This window comes from Parasteatoda tepidariorum, chromosome 1 (assembly GCF_982258835.1).
Source record: "Parasteatoda tepidariorum strain Cologne lab strain chromosome 1, Ptep-v5.0, whole genome shotgun sequence".
Lineage (NCBI taxonomy): Eukaryota > Metazoa > Arthropoda > Arachnida > Araneae > Theridiidae > Parasteatoda > Parasteatoda tepidariorum.
Genome location: NC_141755.1, coordinates 3,387,587 through 3,412,825, shown reverse-complemented (window position 1 = coordinate 3,412,825; position 25,239 = coordinate 3,387,587).

Genomic DNA, 25,239 nt, shown 5'->3' with positions numbered 1-25,239 from the left:
GAATCCTAGTGATTGGGAAATTGACTTTCTCACGAATATTAATTGGATAATTATGACTGCACTATGCAATTTGTTATTTTTAATAAATAAGGTTAAAAAAAAACTTTGTATCACGGCGGTTTTTCCTCATAATTAGTTTTTCCTGAAGAATTAATAGCAAGCACGTTGAAAGACTTTCCTTTCTGGATATTGTGAATCAAACTATTTCAATTAAGTAGTTTAATAATTCGATTCATTATAGAAATTCGACAATTACATTCATCCATGGTTCTCGGCAGAAGATGTTTAAATGAAATATCATATGAAGTTGAAGATAACTACAATTTAGAATAAAAATCGTTGCAATTGGCGAATGTGACCTTCATTTCTTACGAATTAAATTCTATGAATAAGTATTTAAAATGAAAGAATAAATACATGAATAAAAGATAAAGCAGAATAATGAGTAAAGAAAGATAAATAATAAACGAATAAATGATGGAAATAATCAAATATGTTGTCCGAACGATAAAAATAAAATTCTCTTAAGCCTCATTTATTTTATTCATTGTATTAATTTCGAAATTTTGTTCATCAAAACATCTTAGTATTATTTAATGATCGTAATTTAACACCAATGCTACATTTTTTTTTAAATAAAGAGTTGTAAATAAAAATAATAAATAAAAAAATTGCTATGCTGAACATTCGTTAGATTACATGTTAAATTGAATAGAACTATTGTTGTTGGTTACATTAAACTTGATATAAAGTTAAAACAATCACAGAAATTCACTATATATTCTTCAATGTATATTTGTACTGTTGACATACATAGATGTCGAAATGAATAAAGTCGATTTAACATGCTATATGATTGCGCCCTTAAGGAACTATCATTATTAATTACCAAATTAATAAATAATATAATGCTTTTTGCTTTATTCAACATGCTGATCAAATTTCTAGCAATATGTAATATATTTTTTATTACCCTTTCCCGGTCCCTAAATTAGAATTTAAGCATGCTATTCTTATATTTATTTTCATTCAAAAGATAATTCGAAATAAAAAGCTTCTTTTTAACTCCCATGGACTTTACTTTTTTGAAAAATATGATGTTAAAAAAAGTAAAGATTTTTTTTTCCTACTTGATTTTTAGATAAATTTTTTCTATTAAACACCACAATAACGCAGAACAATATTTAGTTCAAAACAATATTAGAGTATTTAATAATAATGTTCTTAAAAATAGGAAATGTGAGAACCACCGGAACAATGAACTTTTAAAACACTTCACCACATTGGAATGTTGTTTTTCAGTTTTCATTTCCGCTGCAATAGAACAATACTCAAACGACTATTTTTTAACATAAATATTTCGAAAAAAACAAACAAACATTTTGTTTCTTTTTTCTACGCTATTTTCAGAAAGAAAGAAACAAATACTTTGCTAAAAAAAATGAAATATGTATTCTAAGTCTGTACCCCAGATTGGGGCAGACCATTTACTGCATTTAATGTGATAAGGTATTGTTATCGTCCCAATACATTTCATGTAGATGAGCATCAAAATACTTCAAATATCTCAATTTTTTCTTCACATATCTATTGTTCCGTCTGTCTCAAGATTTATCGTTTACTAAACAGCGGATGACAGAAGGAATAAAATTTACAATTGTTTTGAATATTTTTCTTTTACAAAAATTGTAGAATGGAATTTATTGACGTTCATTGACACTTATTTCATACCTCTTCTCTCAATAATGGAAAAAAAAAAACGTTTATGTGCCCCGATTGTTCAAGGACTGAAAAAATATTCCAAAACTGAAAAGAAATATTACATAAGGAAAAATATTTTAAACTTATTATTTCACAGTCTGATAAATCGTTTAAGTAATGAGATTCCTTAATTACTTTTTTCTTTATTTATTTGCGAAAAGAATAAAATAAGAAAATAAAAACAACTAATTTATACCAAAAAAACATATTTTTTGATAATAATTCAAGTATTTTCTCCAGCTGACGATGAAGAACTGAAATTTTTTTAACGCGTCAAGGAGGTTTAAAAGATTTAAACATTCCAAAATTAAGAAATTTCTAGAAAATGGGACACATTATGAGGAGAATACTTCGCCTTAAAGCTTAGCTCTTCCACTACTTTTAGTTTAGTATTGAATATAGTGTTTCTTTATCTAATATTTGATTTCAAAATATAATTTTACAGTCGTAAAAATTAATAGTTACGTCCTCAACAAGAATTGGAAAATGCATATATATATACATGTATATTGAGAGGAAGGACAAAGAACTATTTTTCACTCCGTTAAACTTCTTTTGAGATGCAAAAAGAGGAGAAAAATTCTAATTCTAAAATAGTAATTGTTTCATAAAAAAGATAATTTTTCACCTTTAATAGCGAAAAAAATTAGCTGCAAATCTGGCTGAAAGATTACTATGATCAAGTGATTTCATTGAGGAGGAAAAATTATATTTTAATAGCAAAATTTTTTTCCCCGAGGGGCTAAAGAGGTGAAAAGTTTTACAAAGAATAACTAACTGTAGGAAGTAGGGATATTATAAACAATATCATTAAAAGTGATCGATATCGACACATTTTGATATTCCAGCCAGCCTCCCCCCCCCTTTTTCCCCCCCGTATTCCGAACAATAAAAAGATTTAATAACAATGTTGACTAAAAATGGATAAGGAGTTAGTTTCCTAATTCTGTCCTGTTAATTTTAGAAGATTCAAATGATAAGACCCGTCCGTAATTTTTTTTTTTCAGTTAGCATTTTTTTACCGAAATGCAGTAATTCTCTTTCGTTTAATACATATCTTTTGAGAGAGTAGTCAAGAGGGACTTTTATCGTTATTCTATTTTAAAGATAAGCATCTTCAAAATAGTAAATAAATTACGTATCACAAAAACCTTAATTTTCTGTAATTTAAATGTAAAATAAAAGTCGTTAAAGGGGGCGCTGGTGGCGATAGTTAAATTTTGTTGTTGTTGGTCATATCAAACACCAATAAGCAATCAATAATAATCGCTGCTTATTATTTTTAATAATCTGTTTAATCAGAGCCTTGGTGGCCCAGAAGATTGTGAGCTCGCCTCTCCATCAGGTGACCTGGGTTTGAATCCCAGCAAAAGTGGGCCCTCTCCCTAGAAGGCCCCCCAGCACAGATCAATTTAGTAGTCCGACGTAACGAACATAAACCGCGCAGTGAATAAAAAATAAGAAAGATGTCATTACGTTTGGACTACTAAAGGATTCTTGTTTATAGGAATCTTTTCTAGGAGGTAGTGACCTGTCGCACCGACCAATCTGTTGACGTAAAATATCCTCAGGGAAAGAAAAGTCACGGGTTAGAGCAGCGATTCTCAACCACTGTGCCGCGGAACTTTTGTGTGCCGCCAAATTCGTAAAATGTGCCGCCAAATATTAGAAATGATACAATAAAAATTAATTATTATTTAATAATTTTATTATGAGTACAGCTTAAATTAAAGAAAAGTGTGTATACATATATATACTTTTTATAGTTTTTCCACCCTTTAACCGCGTGAACATCTTTGTTTGCGATTGTATTGTCTCTGACAAGCTTAAAATAAGATGGAAGTGCTTAAATTGTATATGACACACAGTTTTAAAAAATGTTGTAAGAGCTAATTATTAAAGTAAGCTATGCAATTAATAAACAAATTAACAAAGGATAGCTAACAAAAATTAAGCTAACAATTAAAAATTAGCAAAAAAACTAGCAGTTAATAACTATAGAAAACAAGCTAACAATTAATAACTAGCAAAAAAATAAATGTTACTGATAAAAAATTGGTCGAAGGAAAAAATTAATCCCTTAATAAATGTGCTTTTGTAGTACATATTATTTTATTTCATATTCAAAAATATTATCACGAACTATTTATCACAGTGTATAATAGGTAATTAAACAGCTTTTAATCTAATTTTTTTCATTGTGTGCCGTCAAATTTCGAAATCGTTATAAGTGTGCCGCAACAGAAAAAAGGTTGAGAATCACTGGGTTCGAGTCTTCTTGCCGCCAGGCTAACTGTGAGAGTTTTCAGTGGTGTTCTCCACGAAGGCAAATTTCGCCCGATACTTGATCGATGATTTCTCGTCTTCTAGATCGGGTTCAAATTGACAAGGCTGAGTAGTTGCACTTTGGTAGTCGTACATTCATAATTGGGTCGGCTGTTTCAACGATGGGGATAAAATCAAATCGTATTAATCAGGAGATGTGATTGGCATTGCTCGATTTACTTTAAATGATTTTTTTTTTTAAGGTTTAAAGGCCACTGCCTAGTATACCCAAAACTTTTCTTTTTTAAGATCCCCGTTATTCCTTATACTGACCATTGAGGAGGATTGCCTTGAATTCACTCACCGCAATTGTTTTACGGACCCCTATAACAGAACAATTAAATTTTTCATTGTGTAAAAGGTTATTATCACCTATTGTTTAAGTATAACAGAACTCTAAATTTATACCTAATGTAAAAAATACTCAGAATGAAAATTTAACTAAAAAAATATAAATTGTAGCTGAATGATTTGTCCTCTATAATTTAATGAGTGTTATTTTATTGAAAAATAAGTAATTAAAAAGAACAAGATTTGAGGATCAAATATTTCTTCTATGAATATTGTGCTCTGTAATGTATCATCTGAAATTTTATTTTTTTTCCTTTTTCAGAAGATAAAAAAAAATTTTTTTTTGTATAAATTGACACTTTTTGTGTGGCAAAAATTGTTCTACAGCTGCAGTTTACAAGCTGTGAAAAATAGCAATGTTCCTCGAAAAAAATTTAAATTTTACCATATTTTATTATTAGAAGACAATAGTCTGAAACGAAATAAAAAAAAAAACGCTGGTTCTAAGGAAAATTTTTTATTTTTAACTAATGGAGCTACCTCACACACTAACTCCATGAAAATTGGAAATAGTATCTAATAGACAGGCTAACTAATACCATAAAATCAAATTATATAGAATTCGATTTTTTTTTTAAAAAAAGAGAAAGAATGAAAACTAACACTGTATTTACTTTTAATAAAACAATTATCAGTAAAGCCTTATGTAAGCTACAGCTGGTAATTGTGTTATTTCAATTCGTAAATCGTCTAATGTATAAAAACATAAAATAGCTTTTTGAAAAAATTTGGACGAAGAATAGGAGTAAAAATGTAGCATAACTTAAATAAATTTTACTAAATACATTTTCAAATATAGCTTTATATTGTCTTCGAATGTTAGAATTATGGACACGTAATTCAGAATTTTGTAATAGTATGACATTAACGTCCATGGCAATGTTTGAAAATTTCTACATTCTATCACTTTTGATCTTCACATATTTATCTAAAAGGCAACTGCATTTAATAAATTAAATAACATTCCTGGCAGAAAAAAATAATTAAAACTAAAATATTCTTATTTAAATTAAAATTTAATAAGATTAATAAAAATTCCATTTTTAAATTTATTGAATAATGTAGTTGACTATATTCATTTGACAATATAAGCTTATTAAAGAAAATTTATTTATATTTAAAATTTAAATTTGCAAATTTCACTTTAGACAATTCACTTGAAAAGATATTGAAACAAATTTGAAAGAACTTAATTTTAATTATGAATCTAATTTTTCAAAATTTTGAAGACCCTAAAGAAGATAAATTCTCTTAATTCTAGATTTCTTTGCACTAAAGACAATAAATTCTGTAAGTTTGATACAATATTTTAAGATCAAAACTTTATGATAAAGGTTTTAACTGGAGCATGTACTAGTTGAAATTCAAACACATATTGAAGTCCAAAATTTAATCCCGATTACAAAGCAAATATAATCCTCAGCCATTTTGGACAATTCTGCCATTTATGAATATTGTATTTACAGATTTCAAAAGTCTAAAATCAATTTTTGTGAAAATAAATCTTTTTGTGATTTACATTTACACCAAATTTCAGTAACTTTCAAGTATAAAATCTAGGTGTAAAATCTAGGTCTGTAATAGCTAGTTCTTAATTTAAAAAAAAAAGAAAGAAAGTTTTTAAAAATTGTAATAAGTGTATATAACACCAAGACATATTATTTTACTTTAGAGCAATAATAAAAAAGCTAGGTAGCGGTATTTAATACTATTAGAACAAATTTTATCCACATTTAAAAATATGTAAAATCTAATAGAAAAAAAATTTTCTTATCAGGTAAAAATTATTGTATGCATTTCTAAAAAGGTGAAAAATATATTTTTCAACACTTAATAAAATAATGTAATTCTAATATTTGATTTTAGTAAATATTGTAAATAATTTAAAAAGCTTTCACAAAATATAATAAAATCTATCCTTCATTTGCCTAAACTTCATCAACTATAGTTATATATTAGAAAAATTTCCTCATTTATATGAATAAAAAATTAAAATATTTCTAAAATAGTAAAAATATTTTAATTATATAGAATTTGATTAATCTACTGTATTTAAATAAGTAACTGAATATTATTAAAATTCTTCACTATTTCGTTAAATATCGTAAAAGCAAGAAGTAAAATTGAATTTATATCTCTTTAATTAATTTATCAATAAAACAAATGAAAATTTATGAAGAAAATTTCAAAAATTTTGAATTCATTATTGCAGTGGTCAATATTCTTCACTAGTATAAATATAGAGTGATTGCGTAAATGTAAATCAACAATTTAAATATAAATACAAAGCAAAATAAAATCTAATCAATAACACACAATTAATCAAAGACAAGTACTGTGATTTTTTTTTATTCAATACATTAATAAAAACAAAGTTATGAAAGACATATTTACAAAATTCAAGAAGTCCTATAAAATGCAAAGTATGTACAAAAATTCTAAAATTTTTATGGAAGATATTTTAATAAATTGTTAAACTGGTTCAAACTATTTAACAATAAACACATTATAGTTTACACAGTTGTAAGTTCCTGCTAATAAAAGATTAATATTAAAATATGCATTTTTATTGGCACATAATTTAACACTAATATAATTACAATTGCAGTTAACTTCCAACAAATCCATAAAATTTGCAATGGAATTAAATTTTAACCTAATTTGTGAGCAACTATAAATAGGCTACATTTAATGAATATCCATCAATGCAATGGAATGGAGTTAACAATACAGAATGTATGAGCAATAGTTAATTTAATGTACAGCCAAAAAATTTTAATATTTGCAATGGAATAAGATTAACCATTATATGCTTATACATTCAATCAGTTAGATTAATATTAATGAATATTCATTAAATTTCCAATATAACAAGATTAGCCAAATTCATAAATAAATGGATTATATTTAGGGAAAAATAATGGAATGCAAGAAAATATTTATCAATAGACAAAAACTTCTCTCTTCATGAATATATTTTGATTCATGAAATGAAAAATTATTCCTTCTTACATACTATAAAAATTCAGGGTTTCATTACTTTGAGCAGTTAAGGCTATCTGATCTAACACTTGCATAATGCGAGTTATATATTTTAAAAAACTTCCTTTTATAAAATCTTACGGTTAAAACTTTAGAAAAGACTATCGCTAGAAAAAATACACATTTAAAATATTTTTACGAGAAATAACTAAATTCAATCATTAATAAGATTTTAAGATCCATCAATAGAGAATGCTATAATGAAAAACAAATAAGGAATAATTTTATCATTCAATAAGGAGTAACTTTATCAATCAATTAGGCAATAATGCATTCATTGACTATAAACTTTTAATCAAATTAATATGAATTAATGCAAACTTGCAGTTAAGTTAAATGGAATGTTATAAATCAGAAAAATAGTAAGAAATAGATTACATTACTTGCAAAGCTTGTTTGGATACATAAAATTACAGGAACACTTTTGCATGGCACAAACACAAAACTGCAAACACATATTCCACGGGCAATAAATATCGACTGCCAGCTGAAGTAAAACAACAACTCATTCACAATGCTTCATCCTTCATTAGGATGAATGTAAAATGACTTTATCACAGTAGTTACTTCACTATGAGGGTCCATTCTGAATAAAAAAATAATGAAATGTCAGCTCACTGTTAAGTTCGAACTAGAAATTACTTGAAATGATGAATAAATAAGGAATGAATGGAATTATTTTTACTCATTTTCATCGTCTTCTTCACTCTCAACTAACACTGGTAAAGGTAGTCTATGGTCTGATACCTTTTTGCGTCTGATACTGTCAGATTGTTGTTCACTAAAAGCTTTTAACCAATCTGCAAGCTGCACATCATTTGTTGATTCCGTACCTTTAAAAATGACTGTTGTACCTTCGCAAGATCTCGGTGAAACTCTGAATTCGGCTCCAGGTAAAGATTTCACAGTACAGGATTTGAGGTTGATACTGGCTAAAGGCCTGCAAGCTGTCACGATGGCTCGTACTGGATACAGAACAGCAAAGTGTTCACTCGATGTTCGGTAAACTCGAACAAATACTCGTTGAGTTTGTGGGCTGGTCACTTTGCGGTAGTTGGGTACTGACCGCAAAGAAGAGTAATTGGATGAAAAATTCGTGCCGCCGATCACTTCAAGAATGCCGGACATCACTTCGCCGGCTTCCGCTCTTTTATCGGCAGGAGTGTCACTAAACCGTAGAAGGGGTGCACAAGGCATATTTGTAGCGTCTATTTTAATGTCAACAAAGAGACTGACAACCGAAGCTCGGTTGAAAATTAAATAAGTTTTTCGATCACGCTCGACACAAGCGAAGAGAGAGAATGAAACTGAATCAGGAATTAGGGCTCCTTTCTCTTTTATTTCCTGTCACTAATCTCAGGTTAGACGTAATAGAGATGCCATGATGTGGCAATGCATGGAAAGGGGTTACTGCATTTCGGTAAAACGCATGCGTCGCGTGCCTTTCTGAAGTTGGCGAGCATTTGGCGAACTCTCCGTAAAATCGGATTTTCCCTCGGGAATGAGATGCAATCGTTAGGATTTTTGCGTGTGAGACTATTTTATTTACAGCTTGCCTTTGTTAATTTACTTTTAATTGATAAATAACGTGCTGGTTTTTCAAATGATAGTTTTTTTTGAAGAATGTTTTAGTTCGATTAAATTTCAATCTGTTTTAAAATTCCATTTTGAATACAGTTAAAGTTTATGTATCATTGACAAATTTACGTGAATATATTTTCCTACTTACTGTATACTTTTTAATACATAAATCGTTGCCCCTTATGACAACTGGAAAAATTGAGATTTTTTTTTTACTCATTATAATATCAGAATTAGTTTTGATTGGATTGGATTACAATAAATTTTAAATCACCGCTTCTTTGCGACACACAAGGTTACATATCATTTAGTTAACTTATTTTTCTGAGTATGAAAAAGTTATATGTCTGTACTTAAAACTTACATTAGCATTAGACTACTTTCTATTGCTTAAATTTTTTTTTTAAATTTTTTTTTTAGCTGATTTGTTCTTCTTTAGCTTAATAAATTCTTTTTTTCACTTGATAAAAAACCGAAATGAAATTTGAATGTAAATTTATTCCTGTCTCAAATGAATTAAGGAATTTAAAATACTACTCGAACGTGAATATTAAATACAATCATAAAAATAAAAATTTTAAAAACTACGTTTTCAAGGGGTTTAAAAAGGCGAAAATAATTCGATTTTCATCACATCATCTCTGTCATCACTTTCGAAAAGGCACGGAAGGGTGAATTTTCGGTGGTGATACTAATTTATTATGGAAGGTGATCCGCCTTACGTTTTTCGATTAAGTCGTGACAAAAATAGACATTTGTTATCCTCTTTACACCACATGAAAAACGTAGTCTATAAAAAATTTATTTTTCATTTTACTCTTTTATTGTTGTTTATTATCATTTTATTCTTGTTTTGTGTCCATTAGTTTTTTTTTTTTTTTGGAAAGTGATTGAGATTTCAATTGGCAATAAAAAGGAGATAAATTTTACATCTAACATTTAGGATATTATTTTCATCAGGAACAAAGCTTCAGATGATATTCGAGCTTTCTAGCTAATCGAAAAATGATCGAAACTCGGATTGAAAATAAGTAGTATTTGGAGATAAATTCCCCCTGTAGCTGTCATGAAATGATTGAAACTTGTACACTTATCTAGCACAGAGCTGCAAATTTGAGAGCTCTAGCTATTTGAAAAGTAACCAGGATTTCGGCTGACGATAAATTCTTTTTATGGGTATTATCGCGATACATTCTGCCTGTAGCTATCTGGAAGCGACTGGTCATTCAATTGTGATCAGGCTCTGATCTTTAATCGAGTCTTGAGTGGTCTAACGAATCGTAAGGTGGCCGAAAATTTCAAAGGACTTCGTAATTACTAAATCTAAAAGCGAGTTAATGAAAACGTCATACATTTCAAGATGGCGTCGGCGTACGGCGCTTTACGTTTCGAAAGAAAAGGTATTTGTTAATTGATTTAAAAAAAAACGATTCTTTTTTTTATTGTTTATACTTTATTAGCAATCATCAATTTAATATGTCAATAAGGACTCAGACAATGGCACCGAAGGAAGAAGAAAAAAAAAAAGGTCGTAAAGGAAATTAGATGAGAGTGATATTTCTGTGCAAAATAAAAATCAAACTGTTTACAAACAGGAGGTCGAAAAAAAGAGTGTCAAGGATTTTAGTTCTATTAAACTTCTATTGTCCTTTGCTATTGTTCTGAAGGTGTCCGTTTTAAAATGTCGTTTATTTCAACGGGATAATTATGTAAAATATTGCAATTTATCAACTGTGGCTGTGATTTTGTCATCCACAAAAGTTTATATAATTTTTACAGCAATATGACACTATAGTTGTTTTCAATGAAATGAGCGTCGGTCGAAGCCTGAAGTGTATGTTTGAGAATATGGATCCACCTTAAAATACTCGTTGAGTGAAATGGGTAGAACTGGATATGCGAGTTAGAAAAAAAAAATAGAGATAGCTCAAAATGGATATTGAAATGAAAACGAAAGACAAATCTTGAAGTGCTTGTTTGAAAAAATTGGCTTTGCTCAAAATGCTCGTTTCACAAAATAGGCATAGCTTGAAATGCACATTTGGGAAAAAAATACTCTTAGCTTAATAAGCGTGTGAAAGAAAATAGGTATAATTATTTGCGAAAAATGGACATAGCACTGTAATGATTTTATACTTTTTTTTAAAAATATAATAAAGATTTGTAATACTAAAAAATAAATTGAAAAAAAAAACTAACAAAACTTTTTGCATCGATTTTGTGGTTGGTATTTATTTTTCGAGACATTGATTTGGTATCTTTTTCAACAGTTATACAAGTGATACAAATTTGGGCTTATTTTTTAACATTAAAAAGTGGCATTTTGTGCTAAATCCAGTTTCAGTAATGCGCATTCAACATCAAGCTTTGTTTTTTTCACTTACATGCCGCTTTTGAGCCGTAACAATTTTTTAAACACGCATCTCAAGCCTATGTCCACTTTCCAAAGCTCTCATTTTGAACATAAATGAAATATAATATTCAAAACATGTACAGTGAGTAAAAAAAATACGTGCCACCCGAAATTCACGTTCCTCAGGACTCAATCTTAATGAATCGAGGGGATGATCCCATATATGTTAATAAATATCCGTAGACGATATATTAAGTTATGAAATCAGGCACAAAAACGTATTTTATCTCAATAAAAATACCTTTTTTTCCAACGGATTTCTGAACCCCAAAAATACATCCGAAATCTGGAAAATAGAGTCCCCATAGTTTGGTCAGGAGAGCTGTCCAGACCCCTTAATGTTAATTTTACTCTTTGTATATCTCACCCTATCTCGAAAACTATATAAGCGAATTTAAAAAAATTTTCACACAATAATAAAATTTGTTTGTCCGAAGATAATCCCATGCAAAAAAATTTTAGTAAGTATTTATTATTATTTTATCTAACAATAGGCGAACAAATTTTGAGTAGTAAGGTACACAGCTTCTTACATCATTATAAGGCATGGAATGTTATATGGCAAAATGCAAAATTGGAGCGAAATCGATCGAATAGTTCCAGAGAAATCACATTTTAAAAAAGTCGTATGTATAAAATCTGGAACTATTCAACGGATTTCGCTCAAATTTAGTATTTTGCCATATAACTTTCCATGCCTTATAATGATGGTTGTATGCCTTACAATTCAAAGTATTTTCGACTATTATTAAGTAAAATGATAAAAACAATAAATATTTACTAAAAATTATTTTTCTGCATGGAATTAATTATGTTTGGACAAACGAACTTTACAGGTGTGTGTAGAAATGCTTCGATTCGCTTTAAAAGTTGTCGATATATGGCGAAATACGCAAGAAATAAAATTAACGTTAAAGGGTTCGAACTTTGGATCGCTCTCTTAACCACACTATGGAGACCCTATTTCCCACATTGCGGCTATCCATTAAATTTTAGGGTTCAGAAATCTGAATCCATTGAAAAAAAGGCATGTTTAGTCCGACTAAGTACGTGTTTATTGCTTCTGATTTCGGTAATTAAAATATTGTCTGCACTAATTAATAAGCCTATATGAAGTCATCACCTCCAACCATTAAGATTAAGATAAGCGTAAGTTCCAGAAAGTGAGGATCCAATCATTAGATCAAAATGTATTTAGGGTAGTTCGGTTTCTTTTTTTTTTTTTTTTTTTTTGTGCACTTTACATAATATTTCTAAAAGAATTTCCTGCTACTTTCAAAAAATTAAGAACAGATTTCCGTTCATGTGCTAGTGCACAGATTTCTGACTTACGGGTCACGAAGCTAAATTTGGTAAACGCCCTATTGCAAAAAAAAAAAAAAAAAAAGGAAGGAAAAAAAATTACGCGTATGTACAGCTATAGTGTATACAGAATATTCATTGTTATTCATGGGAAATCATATATAAAAAAGAACCAAAACGGAAAAAAATTAAGATCTTTTCTAAAAAACTTTAAAAACAGAGTTGAACTTACTAAAGCATTTTAATCGGAACAGAGTGTTTCATTATAATAACCCTTACTATCTATTTTGAGAATCCTTGTAAAAAAAAAACAAGTAGAAAATGTGAACACATTCTAATTAATATTTATGAAATGAAAAAGTAAAAACGTCGTGGAAATCTAATGAATCACTACTGAGGAAGATGGGACAAAAACATCAGTGCCTGTTCAATTGAAGAGGGGGAAAAAAATGAGTCGTAAAGAAATTTTTAAAACACATTCGCATGTTTCCAAGCGAAATACTAGTTTTGATTTTTTTTTTTTAATGCATCCTTCCTCACATTCGTTAGATTGTTATAGATCTTTAATTTAATTTTTTTTCTTCCCTAAAGATAAATTTGCGACCTATATATATATATATATATATTCGATTCTTCGAACAATATACACAATTTTAAATGTCTGAATTAAGAGTTTTTTTTTTCCTTTTCATTTTTTTATGCTATAACAATTCTGAAATTGGATTTAGCTTGTTTTAAAATTCAACACTAAGCAAGTACAAATAATTTATTAGCAGTTTAATAAACATATTGGGATTTTTTCTTTATTTTTATAAAATTATTAAAAATAAGAAAATTTTATAATTAATAATGATTTATATTATAAAAAGGTGTGTATTCTCTACTTATGCAATATCTTACCTTTTGCCTACTTACTTAACGCGCATCGTTTCATCAATTAGTAATTACATTCCCTAAATTTCAAGACTAATCTTGAAATAAGAAATTTTTTCTTTAAATTTTCAGATGTGATTTTCTGCATATATGACTTAGGAATTACCGAGAAATTTAATTACCCTAATTATATATATATATATATATATATATATATATATATATATATATATATATATATATATATATGTCGTTTTAGTTTTCTCTTCTTTAAATTCTTGCTCGTGTCATCATACATACCTATGTGATTAAGGTTTAATGACATTTCAAAGTGCATTTGTTCGCACTGTCTGGAAATTTAATTCTTGCTTACAATGCATTCAATCCATAATTATCTACTAACTTATTTTCAGAATAAACGAATGACCGTGACACAATTAAATATTTTAAATGAAAAAAAGGCAGATTGCGATTTGAACATAAGAAAAATTTAAGTATTTTTCGATTAAAATTTTAACAGAATTTAGTTCTTCTATTTTGTCATTTAAAGTCCTCGGAGATTTCGTCCAAGCTTTTTCCGAACTTTAAACTGCAGGATTTTTTGAAATAATTTAATTATATAAATAGAATGTAACATACTTTATTCATTAATAATTAATTTATTCAAAAATTAATTGATATTAAATCATTAAATTGCATATACATAAATACGTACACATCGTTGCATTCATTATTGTTTTCAATTATTGATTTTGCATCATTTATTGTGTGTTGAAGGAACAGTAACTAATAGGTTATTTATTTTAGTGAGTCTTCCTTCTCAATGTCATTAAGTATTGACAAGATCATTAAATCTTGCCAAATCATTCAATATTCGCTTTTAATATTGATCAAGGTCAAAACTATTTACTGCTTATGCTTTAAAAACAAAATAAAGTTTAGAAAACTTATTAATGTATAATAGGACTATTGAAACCATATTTCATGAAGAAAAAAATTTACATTATATCAACACACATAAAATATGATAAACTATGTTATTTCTAATTTTGTCTTCATTGTCTTTGAAACTGAAGGTCATGTTTGAATATAATTCTAGCATGTAGTGTGATTTTAGCATACACAATTATCTATGCCATACACTTCATTTATTTTTAGGAAGTATTCACCTAAAAACAAATCTTTGAACGTCATTTGAAGAAAGTGGAAAATTATTCTATTTTTTCCAAGACATGTTGGTTCTCAAGAAATTTTCTAGAAATTCCTCCCAGAAAAATTTAACTTATGTAGACCTCTGAGTATTGTCCAACATTCATAGCTAAATGTGATCATGCACATGAGAAAATTGCACACATCGAATAACTTCCAACATTTCGTTAACTGGCTGTAAATCTATTTTTCTTTATATCATCAACTTTACCAAAATATAACTATTGCATAAATGAATAATAAAAAGTTTATTGAAATGGATGATTTATTTAGTAACTAATGGCGACCTTAGAATGTTTGCTATTTCTTCAACAAAAAAACATAAAAGCTGCTTTCACTTTTTACAGTCAGTTTCTCTTTACCTGGTTTCAATAAGATTTTAGAGGACAAGAAATAGCGAACATAAAATTTTTTAAATTTTTTTTTTGGTCTCAAACAGTGTAATGACCTTCTCATAATGATAATTTAGCAAATAATGAGGAACATCAGAATCTGTTTTCCAATAACAAGAAAACATAAGGAAAATTTGGTTTGATTTTTATTACTTTCATCTTCTCTCTCTCTCTTTTTTCTCTCGACTAAAATAAATAAGTCACAATTTTTTTTTTTTTAATAAAATTGAATATTTGGAAAGTAAATAAATTGGGAACTCCTGCAGTAAGTCAATTATGTAAATTTTCTTTTCGGTATTTTTTGTTAATTTCACCTTATGTTTTGAAGAGAGGACATTCCACTTAAAAATGCGTCTCACATTTTGGTCATAGCAATTTGATTTTAAGTAACTAGTGCATGAAATCAGTATTTTAGTTGTATCTTAACAAAGCGTTCTTAGAATACTTAAAATATACAATTACATACGCCATTTTGAAGAAATAATGAAAATGGTGCTATTATTCGCTTCACAACCGATTGTTGATGAACTCGAATAAACAAACAAACTTATCTTCTATTTTTTTCTTCGCTTTACTAGTGAAGGAAAGTGAATTCTATTGACATTATCTCCCAAGTTAAATGATAATATCGAAGTCATAAAAAGTACATACATTTATCAGCTGTTTTGAATTTTATTAAAAATTTTATTATTTTTCTGTTCTTTATCATCAAAGAAATCTTTTTTTTCTTCAGGCAAATAGTACACATGAAGGCAGTTAGATCCTGATGGAGGCTTTAAATGGGCTCGATGTGTTTATGAAAGACAGATTGTGCAATATCTTTTCTAGTGCATTATTATTAACCTTGCGCATTGTTCCAATTATTTCCTATTCTTTTCAGTTAGTTCAATGCTTTGTGTATTTCTCACAATAAGTAAATCGTTTAATAAACATTTTATTTTATTTGATATTTAATTATATATTTTATACTTAAATTGACATTTTCAGGGCTTTATTATCATGCGTTTTTAGGATTATGGGTACACTCATTACGATTTCTGTATTTAACTATAATGAAAAAAGGGCGTGATGTAGCATTATTAAATAATTTCCACCTAAAATAATGCTAGTAATTGGCAGTTATTCTCATACCAATGAAGGTAATTTATGAAGTGTTCGATTTTTTAAAAGATTCGATTCAATTTTTGAAATTTAGTGGGCAAAGTGTCTTTTAAATGTCTATTATCAGAGTATTTGAAATCCATACTTCTACGTTTGGTGAAACATTACTTATTTATTATTAATAAACAAAACTCCACCCATTTCTATGCTTATGCTATATGTACACGAGTAATAATTCGATGTTCTTACCTATTCCATACAGTACACCTTACCTATACAAGGTTCATACTTTAGGCATTTACATTTTAATAAACATTTATCCAGGAATCGCTAACATTTCAAGTGTATAACTTTTTATAATTGAGACTTTTGGTGAGTTTCTGCGATTATGCTATATGTATACGAATAACAATTCGATGTTCTTACCGATTTTTAAAAAAATACAAACAGTATTCTATACAAGAGTCATAATTCAAACATTTACACTTTAAAAATTTATCCAGGAATAGCCATATTTTAATTGTATAATTTTTTATTATTGAGATTCTTGGACTTGATTGACTTTTTGACTTACAACTAAACATTTGAAGCAGCCTATTTCTAAAAGGGTTACTAAAATAAAGTTCTGGCTCAGGTTCAACTTCATTTTAGTCGTGCTCTGGGTACTTCTGAAAATCAATGTATGAAGTTGCTGTTCTCATTACGCAAACGATGCATGGAATGACTATGACAAAAAAAATACTATGAACTAAACTGCTCAAAATCATGATATTACATATTCATTGTAATAACTCCGGGGATAGTAGGACTCGTGTTTACGTAAAAAGGGCAAATCTTTTTCGGGGATCCACTGAATTGAACCGGGTTGAACGGATTCCTGTTTTGAAAAAAAAAGAACATATTCTCGAGGAATATTGATAGACAGATTAAATGATTCTTCGGAAAAATAGAGTACAACTTTACAAAAGTATCATTAAAGAGGAAAAATATTGTAGAATCAAATTAATGCTGTAGAATTAAAATAAACAGTATCACTCAGTTTTGAAAAGATCGTATATAATAATCGCCATTTTTTTGTTTGTTTAATAGTTAAAAAAATAAAAATGTCATTACATATTCTCACTACGGTCTTTTTTTTCTTCTACTTTACCTAACAGGTGTATTGATTTGAAGCAACAAAATATTAAGAGACGTAATTGCTAAATGTCAAGTCAAGAGAGGAATTTTCTTTCTTCTGAAAAATGCCACTATCTAAAAAAGAATTTAAAAAAATTATTTGTGCCTCTCCCAACACACTAAAAATTTATAAAAGGGTGAAAAAATGTTTATAAATTTATTAGAAGATTTTTATGAAAAAAGAACATTTTGCACTATTTATCATAAAAATCCCATAATAAGCCTATACATCGGGTGATAGAACCCTGTACCCCTGGTGAGAGGATAGTTAAAAAAAATTAATTTATAAATAAAAAAGAAAAAACTTAAATTTTTCAGTTAATAAAAGTTCAGTGTGTTAGGTTAAATAAAAAGAACAATTTGAAACATTCTACTAATTATTAAATAGTCAGTACTTAATCCATGTCGGTTGAGTTTGGAAGTTTCTTTTTAATAATTCATCTATCTTAAGAGAACCCTATACCGCGAGAGACCGTTCATGGCGAATTCTCTTTCACTATCAAATGTTATTTAAAATTCAAAGTATTAAAAAAGTGAGTATAGAGCAACCTAAAGCAGTGCACGATTTCATTTTCTAAAACCCGTAGCAAAGTTTGCAATACTAGTAGTAAAACTACGGTACATGCTAGAATTTTTCGCAGTCGTATCGTGAAAGATTTCGTGATACGGAAAATGTAACATAATCATTACACTGAGTGACATATATTGCAATAAAACGAGAAGTGGAAAATGACGCCGATTGACAGCTTAGTTGCGAACTGAGCACGTCAAAAGTGATAGAATAGATTTTTAAGCCAAACTATTTAAAAAAAAACAAATATCATATGCTAAGAAAGAAATGTAAATAATTATTCAATATCAATAAAAAATAATATTAATGTTGACTCAATATTGGTTTCATCGAACACATCCCTGCAATACCCTTCTCGTGCAAGCTTTCTAACAGGAAGTTGTGGCGTAACTACCACTATAAATTTAAATACCAATTCACTAGTATATAAGACATGTTAACTTGATTCTATCAAGAGGTATCTTTTGATAGATGAAGGTTGACAAGTCTAAGATTAAACTCCCCTCAAAGTAAAGAGGTGATTTCGATAGTGAACATTATTATCATCCATTGGTGTTGCTGTACTTGGGAATGGTTTACAGAAAACGTCACTATGGTGTTATTTAAATCTAAAAGACTTAACAAAATGTTTCAAATAAGGGACGTTGTGGCTATTATATTACCTTATGGTTTCCACTACTGTATTTATACTATTAGTTTACACTTTTTTTTTCTTCTTTTTTTTAACTGAAATGGGTTGAAAAATGGCTACGCAAATTTCACTGGCTTTCTTTAACACAATTTAAAACTTGATCTCAATTGGGTACTTCAAAAAGAGGAAGACTACAGGTATCCACACACATGGCCTATGACGTCAGAGCCAGGTGATCGTTTTTAAGCAAAATGGCGTATTAAAGTTGAGCTAAATTTCTCTACAAAAATTTTAATGTTGATGAACGATAAGTTAATTAAATACCGAGTGTCGCTCAAGATAATGGATACTTGGCGGGCTTGACTTATTCGAAATAGAATAGAAAGAACAGTTGCTAATGTAGGCACATGTCACGTTTCAACAACCCATCAGGATCGAGATACCCACATGACGTCACTCGCAATTAACCCATTAGAAATTTAAATGAAAGATAATGACTTTGATGCTTTAATTGATTGGCAAAATATTTTAATTTTCGGATATGCAAAATTTTTATTCCTTTTGGTTCATTTAATTTGGAGATTCGAAAACATCCAACTTGTCTCAATTCTTTATAAATTCTTACAGCGGGAAATGAAAAATATGAATTCTCAGAAAACAAACTTGGTTTCATAAGAAAGTGATATATTCGAGTATGTAATCAAATAATGCAATTCAATTTATTTATTTTTGGATTGCTGCACCTGCACCGATAAAGGCCGTGTTATCGAAATTCACTTCAGTCTAAGAAAGGCCTTTATCAATTTTTTTTTCTTTCCAGAATCGTCAGAAACCGGTCACATCCTACTTTATTTCACGACTTTTATTGAACTCTGATCAACATCTATTTGTGTAAAAGAAAGGGAAGTGAAATCTAGATCAGAAGTAAATATTTTTAATCAAGAACTGATTGAGGCAAATATGAGCCCTAAGCCCATCAAATTTCTTGGTCACATGACTAAATATTTCGAATAATTTACCAAGACAAGTAGAGGCCCACCGAATTTTCCGGGCCCCTTACTAAATATTTTGAAATTATCCTACAATACATGGAAAGAAAAGTCTACTAAATTGCGTGTTATTCTCTGAAATTTCCTTCCTCTGATCATTCTTTTCTTTTAATTAAGTAGAATCATTTTTCGAAATTTTGAAAGTAAACAGTTTAAGGAAGGTTGATTTTTTCACTTATAGTTAAGGTTACACTAAGCAAGAAATCAGATTTTTTTTTAAATGGTAATAATTTTAATGAATTCTTACTGATTTTAAGGGCCCTTTAGAAATTGTGGGGCCCTATCCTATTGTGATCAACTTCTGATTTTCATTTACGGAAACTTAATGATGCATTCGAAGGGATTAAAATTGTAAATTTGAGAGGACACTTTGTTAAAGGGATAATGGATTGATTTTTTTTTCTTTTGAAACTCTCTGATCAGTTTTATTTTGGTTGAGTTAAATCAAGCATTTTATTTTCAAAACGAACACTCAGAGTTTCTTTTTTTCTTTCTTTTTTGTAAATATTTAGACTTGACATCCTGCTCCAACTCTCCATAATATTCATAGTAGTTGAGCACTTCCTAAATCTAAATTTATTTGCAACCTCAACGCAGTCAACCATTCTTATTTTAAAAATTCAGCTTATTCTAATGCAAATGTACAAATAGGGTGTTTAAAGATTTATGTTGAGTTTTGCACAATGGTACTAAAAAATAGAATAAATCATTGCACAGTTTCAACGTGAACTGATTTTTTTTCTTTACTTTTTGTTCTGCGGGGATCTCTTAATTTAGCTTTTTAATTTTCATTCGAAACAAGATAAGTGATGTTTTGAAAAGAAATTGCAGCATTTCCCTCCAACTGTTTTGTTTGCTTTTTTTAAAATAGAACGAAATTTTAAATGAAACATAATTTCCCTATGCTGTTATTATCTAGAGCGCCCTCTGCCGTGCTGGAACTGGCGTGTTTCTGCTACCATGTTGAGAAAAAAAAAATAAGTAAAAAAATGCTTTTGAAAATTCGCTGGCATTTTATATTATTACTAGAGCCCGGATTTTGATGACCTAAAAAATCTCAATTAATGCCCTTAAAAAGTGCAAAAAATGCCCTTAAAATGCGAAAATTGCGCTAAAAGTGCCTTATGACATGACTTAAAAAGAAGTAAAAATATTGAACTAAAACAATTTTACTCTTTAAAATTATTATGAGTCGTTTCAAAAAATATAAAGCAATGCAATACTTGTTCTACGCTCATTAAAGTTTGACAAATATGTTTTATATCCAAAAATAACAAAAAAAGGGAAAATATATTGACTCCAAAACATTTTCATTTTGTATAGAAACTTAAATGAATATAACAACTTCCATCTCATAATATTACTAAATATCAGAATTACAGTGGATTATTAATTTTTTTTTTTTAATATTTTGAAATGTAAACGAGCGTCTCTTGTCTGAAAGCAAATTTTTATACCAGGAGAAGCTTCTTTCAACGTCTAACGTTAACAAACTAATTGGATATACTATAGCCTACGTCACAGGTTGTGTTATTCCTACTAAATTTAACCCATGAACGGCATTTTCTGCGAGCCTAACTTCAAGCCACAAATAAACAAACGAAGTGTTTGATCGTTTAAATAGCTGCTCGCCAGATTTTATTGCATTATAAAGAAAAGTAATTGATATTCGATTTTTGATTAATATTTGATTTATGTGGATAGTGGCATAGAATTTAGCATTGCGTCATGGTACATGTTATTCCTACTAAGTGGAAGTAGTTGTGTTTTTTTTATATTATACCCAATTATGCATGGAAATTGCCAGGTACACAAAACAAAAATATATCACGATTACAGTAAAATACACAAGCAAATAATAAATCTAAGTGAAGTAAAAGAGGTAGACACGAGAAAGAATTATATTTCGATGTGCGATACGGCTTTGTATTTAACTAACTTATCGTTAACTAACACTATCGTAATTATAGTTAATTTTGTAGAGAAACTTTGCTCAACTTTAATACGCCACTTGACTGATAAAGATTAGCTGGCGCTGACGTCAGAGGTCACATGTGTGGGTATGGGAGGTCTTCTTCATCTTGAAGGGCAAGTACCCAACTGAGAGTAATTTTTAGCTGATACCGGAGAAGTTGACGAACTTCCTGCATAAAATCTTTTTTTTAAAAAAACTATTTGAATAGTTACTATTGTTTCACCCGTAAAATAAAGCACGCATTTTAACCTACATTAACCTTTATAATCACTTTCGAAATGTCAAGAAATGAATTTGTTGCTTTTTATGAATTCTTTACTCCATATAATCGGTCCTTCTTTTTGAAAAATTGATATTATTTCAGTTAATTCTAACGAAATGCATCAACTGTTTAAAATTTACAACTGTTCAGATTTCTGTGAAGAGCCAAAATTATTTACTTATAAAACAATAGGCAGTCATTCTCATACCAGTTATTTATGGAGTGTCCGATTTTTAAAGATTCGATTCAACTGTTGCAATTTAATCACCGTATTTATGAAATATAAATATATATATATATATATATATATATATATATATATATATATATATATATATATATATATATATATATATATATATATATATATATATATATATATATATATATATATATATATATATATATATATATATATATATATATATATATATATATATATATATATATATATATATATATATATATAGAATATTCTATAAATACAGAATTCATAAATACAGAGTTCTGCTTAAAAGATATGATATACGCATTTACTAGCTTTTCTAAAATAAAACTTTGAATGACACCCTTGATGTTATAAACTTATAGGATAAGTTATGATACATACTATACAGATAGAGCTTTCTTAAATATATATTCAACAATATTTTTTTTATTATCTGAAAAATTTGTTTGTAAAAAATATGCTTAAACAATACAAAGAAAGTAAATATTTTTTGATATAATATGCTTTTATAATATGCTTTTCTACTTTTAAATTAGAAAATCATAGCTTTTTTTTATTTGATTTGAAATTAATTTTACATTTAATTATTAAAGATAAATTAAAATCAAATTCTAGAGTTTAATAAAATAATTTAACTTGAAATTTGCATAATCAGTTCTTAAAATGTACTATTTTTCTAATTAAAGATTCAGCTTAATGACAAATGACAAATTTATAACACGCAAAACCAATATCTTAAACAATACCTCGAATGTTTCAATTAATATCTTCCGTATCATTCATTGTTTTGCTATCAGTGCCGTATTTTAACATGCTTAGTACTTTCTTTTCTTAGAATTGCACGCACTTCATCTTAATAATGTCAGTAAATGTTAACATTTGACAGTTAAGGAGATCTAATGTTAAAATTTAACAGCTGACGAGCAATCCAATTTCATTGTTATTTTCTTGAACCAGTAACAGTTCGTGTTTCATCAATGGTGGTGATTGCAGGCTTCCGCAAAGAGCTGCGTGAGATCACGATCATTTGATACTTATTTTTTGGTCTCTGAAAAAGATCGTTGGCCTATTATTTTTCAATTATAATATTGGAATTAGTAAGGAAATACAGTATATTTTACACATAATACATTCATTAACGAATAATTCTGTGTTTTTTTTATTATTATTTTCGGTAGTTAACGGAAATGGTCGTAAAAGCAAAATGAAATGTGGAATTCTGTTCTTAATCTTTTTTTTTTTCTTAATGATTTCACATTATAATGAGTCAGCTTAAAGACAAAGCTCAAGTTAAAATTTCCAACCTTTATATTTGCACACTAGTACCAAAGAATGACGCAAATAAAAAATTGTTTTGAATTTCCTTTTATTTCAAATATTTTTACAAGGGAATTGTGAAAGTGCACTTGCTCGTATTAGTCATTTTATTTTATTACCGTCGTTAAACAGCCGACCCAATTTTGGGTTTACGACTACCAATGTTTAACTCCGCAGGCTTGTCATTTTGAACCCAATCCAGAAGACAAGGGAAGTCCTGGCTCAAGTAGTGGGAGAAATTAGTCTTCATTTAGGACTAACTGCACTTGTATTACACGGAGAGAAAAAATACTAAAACCTCGCCCAGTTAGTCTGGCAGCAAGGGGATTCTAACCTATGATCCGTCTACAACTGAGAATATTTTACGTCAGCACTGTGGTCGGTGCGAGCCGGGTGCGGAATGCCTATCGACTAGCTATAGCTGGGATTTGCACCTGGTTCGTTGGGAGGCGAACGCTGTATCCCCTGAGCTACCTTTGCTTGGTATTAGTCATTAACAGCTTTTATTGCGAGTGAAATATGCCAGAAATATAAGTAATGCTGGGTTACATATCAAAATTCGTCAAGCATTAATAATCTCGCATTAAAAATACTTATTAATAAAGTATCATAATTACAGTGAATTAAAATTCAAATAAATATTTTTTTATGACAGTCTCATTCTACATATCTTCTGAAATCGTCGATTTTAAGAGCAATACGAAAAATCATAAATAATAACAATAAAAAAATTAATGAAATTAATTTTTACGAACAACAAGTTTTTACAATTATCGTTACGAAATTATATTTTGTACATTGATTTCGATATTATTCTCATTTACTTTTGCAATATTATATAGTATAAAAAAAAACATCTTTTTGTTTATTATAATTCTGATTTTATAATTCAATGCATGCAAAAAATCAATTTAATCAGAATTGTCAGAGAAAAAATTATCTCTCGGAAGTCTCTACCCATTCTCAGAATTTTAATAAAATGAATGTCATGGTCATTTAAAGAGGGAAGAAATTTTGTTTCCACTGGGATAAAAATATTTAAGATGCTTTTAAAATACAATGTTTAGCCAAACGTGAGATAAAACTCTTAAAATGGTAGTACGCGCAGTTCTTTATTCTGTGATGTCATAGTCACATGACGTGGGCCTTTCCGCTTCCCGCCTCTTGACGTTCTGCCATTTCAATACACCCAAAAATTTCTGGGAAAATGCAAATGTTTGTTTTGCTGTTATGCGTGTCTCAGAAATTTTTGTATCTGAAATCTGAATTTCTTTTTCTTTGTTTATAAATTTTGTTAATTTCAAGGATTGTTTTTTCTTTTTTCATGTGTGGAATCCTCTGTCTCTTTTTAACGCTTGCTTTTGAAATAATTTACTTTTTTTTATATCGCATATGCGTTTTTAATAAACATAATAAATTTGACTTTACATGCGAGTTCTCACAACTGCTATATAGTTTCTTTTCTATATAGCGCATGTGTTCTTTTTTTCTGATAAAAATGAAAATTAAGGTAAAAGGAATGTTTGGAAATTTGCATGCATATTTTGCATAGGTTTATAAACTCATGATAATCTGATATGTACTTAAATTATTGTTTTTTAATAGCAATAGTCAGTTTTTACTTTGCTGTTATAATAGTAAGAATAATTCGTGATATAACGAGTGAATAAAGAAAGAAA